We start from the raw sequence: 3009 nt of genomic DNA, 5'->3' as shown, positions 1-3009 counted from the left end.
CAAATAAACATATTAGTGATTATGTGTATTTTTTTAGGAATCAAGATTTTTAGTACAACCATACCTTGTTTTATTACACTTTGCTTTATTGCACATCACCAATATAGTGGTTTTTCTTTTTTACAATTTTTTTTTACCAATTTAAGATTTTTGGCAATCCTACATTGAACAAGTCTATCAATGCCATTTTTCCAACAGCATGTGCTCACTTTGTGTCTCTGTGTCACATTTTGGTAATTTGTGCAATATTTCAAACATTTTCTTTATCATTATGCCTATCATAGTGATCTGTGATCGGTAATAGTAATAATGTTACTATTGTAATTGTTTTGGGTCACCATGAACTGAGTCCACATAAGATGAGGACTTAATGGATACATGTTGTGTGTGTTTTAAATGCTCCGCCAACCAGCTGTTCCCCCATCTCTCTCCCTCTTCTCAGGTCTCCCTATTCCCTGAGACACAATAATATTGAAATTAAATCAGTTAATAACCCTACAAATAGCCTCTCAGTATTCAAGTGAGAGAAAGAGTCTCATGTCTCTCACTCTAAATCAAAAGCTAGAAAACGATTAAGCTTAGTGAGAAGGCATGTTGAAAGCTGAGATAGGTCAAAAGCTAATAGTTAGCCAAGTTGTGAATGCAAAGAAAAAGTTCTTGGAGGAAATGAAAAGTGCTTCTCCAGTGAACACGTGGATGATAAGAACATTAAACAGCCTTATTACTAATATGAAGAAAGTTTTAGTGATCTGGATAGAAGATCAAACCAACCACAACATTCCCTTAAGCCAAAGCCGAACCTATAGCAAGGCCCCAACTCTCTTCAATTCTATGAAGGGTGGAAGAGGTGAGGAAGCTGCAGAGGAAAATTTGGAAGCTGGCAGAGGTTGGTTTATGAGGTTTAAGGAAAGGAGCTGTCTCCATAACAGAAGTACAAGGTGAAGTAGTAAATTATTCAGAAGATCTAGCTGAGATAATTGATGAAGGTGGTTACACTAAAAAACTGATTTTCTATGTATATGAAACAGCCTTCTATTGAAAGAAGATGCCATCTAGGATTTTTGTGGTTTTTTTATGCCTATCATAGTGATCTGTGATCGGTAATAGTAATAATGTTACTATTGTAATTGTTTTGGGTCACCATGAACTGAGTCCACATAAGATGAGGACTTAATGGATACATGTTGTGTGTGTTTTTTTTTTGAGTTGGAGTCTCACTCTGTCACCCATCTAGGGTTTTTATAGCTAGAGAGGATAAGGCAATGCCAGGATTCAAAACTTCAGAAGACAGGTTGACTTTCTGAGGTTAATGCAGCTGGTGACTTTTGGTTGCAGCCAATATTCATTGGCTGTTCTGAAAACCCTAGGGCCCTTCAGAGTTATGCTAAATCTGCTCTGCCTGTGCAACAAAGCCTGGAATAACAAAGCCTGGGTGTAAGCACATTTGTTTCTAGCATGGTTTACTGAATCTATTCAGTCCACTATTGAGTCCTACTGCTTAGAAAAAAAGATTCCTGGCCGGGTTCAGTGGCTCAGCCTGTAATCCCAGCACTTTGGGAGGCTGAGGTGAGTGGATTGCCTGAGCCCATGGGTTCAAGACCCACCTGGGCAAGTTGGCGAGACCTCGTCTCTACAATAAATCAAAAACTAGCCAGGCGTAGTAGCATGCGCCTGTAATTCTGGCTACTTGGAAGGTTGAGGTGGAAGGATTGCCGGAACAAGGTCAAGGCAGCGGTGGCCGGGGATGTGCCACTGCACACCAGTCTGGGTGACAGAATGAGACTTCAATTCAAAAAAAAAAAAAAAGATTCCTTTCAGAATATTACACCTAGTCACCCAAGAGCTTTGGTAGAGATGTACAAGGAGATGAATATTGCCTGACAACACAGCATCTGTTCTGCAGCCATGAATCAAGGAGCGATTTTGACTTGCACTTCTTACTATTTCAGAAATACATTTCAGAAGGCTATAACTGCTGTAGACAGTGATTCCTCTGATGAATCTGGGCTAAGTAAATTTAAAACTTCCTGGAAAGGATTCACCATTGTAGATCCATTAAAAACGTGTGATTCATGGGAGGATGTCAATATATGAATATTAACAGGAGTTTGAAAGAAGTTGATTCCAACTCTCATGGATGGCTTTGGGAGTTCAAGCCTTCCTTTAGAGAAGGAAGTAACTGCTGGTATGGCGGATATAGCACGATAACTAAATTAGAGGTGGAGCCTAAAGATGTGACTGAATTGCTACAATCTCATAATCAAACTGGAATGAAAGAAGAGTTGCTTCTTATGGGTGACGAAAGAAAAGTTGTTTCTTGAGAAAGAACCTATTCCTGGTGAAGATGCTGTAAATATTGTTGAAATGACAACAGAAGATTTAGAATATCACATGCACTTAGTTGATAAAGCCACAGCAGGGCTTGAGAGGACTGACTCCAATTTTGAAAGAAGTTACTGTTGGCAAAATGCTATCAAAGAGCATTACATGCTATAGTGAAATTTTTCTTGAAAGTAAGAGTCAGCTGGGCTCGGTGGCTCAGCCTGTAATCCCGTACTTTGGGAGGCTGAGGTGAATGGATTGCCTGAGCCCGCGGGTTCGAGACCCGCCTGGGCAACTCGGTGAGACCTCATCTCTATAATAAATCAAAAACTGGTTGGAAATGGTAGCACGTGCCTATAGTTCCAGCTACTTGGAAGGCTGAGGCAGAAGGATCGCCGAAGCCCAGCAGGTCGAGTCTGCGGTGGTCAGGAGCGTGCTACTGCACTCCAGTCTGGGCAACAGAGTGAGACTCCAACTCAAAAAAAAAAAAAAAAGAAAGTAAAGGTCATTTGATGTAGCAAGCTTCACTGTTGTCCTGTTTTAAGAAATTGTCACAGCCACCCCAGCCTTCAGCTACCATCACCCTGATCAGTCAGCAGCCATCAGCATTAAGGCAAGAACATCAACAAGATTATGACTCACTGAAGGCTCAGATGATCGTTAGCATTTTTTTTTTTTAGCCATAAA

The sequence above is a fragment of the Carlito syrichta genome, unplaced genomic scaffold (assembly GCF_000164805.1).
Source record: "Carlito syrichta isolate Samal-C Ts95f unplaced genomic scaffold, Tarsius_syrichta-2.0.1 Scaffold311198, whole genome shotgun sequence".
NCBI classification, from domain to species: Eukaryota; Metazoa; Chordata; class Mammalia; order Primates; family Tarsiidae; genus Carlito; species Carlito syrichta.
Note: the sequence above shows the minus strand (reverse complement) of the source record.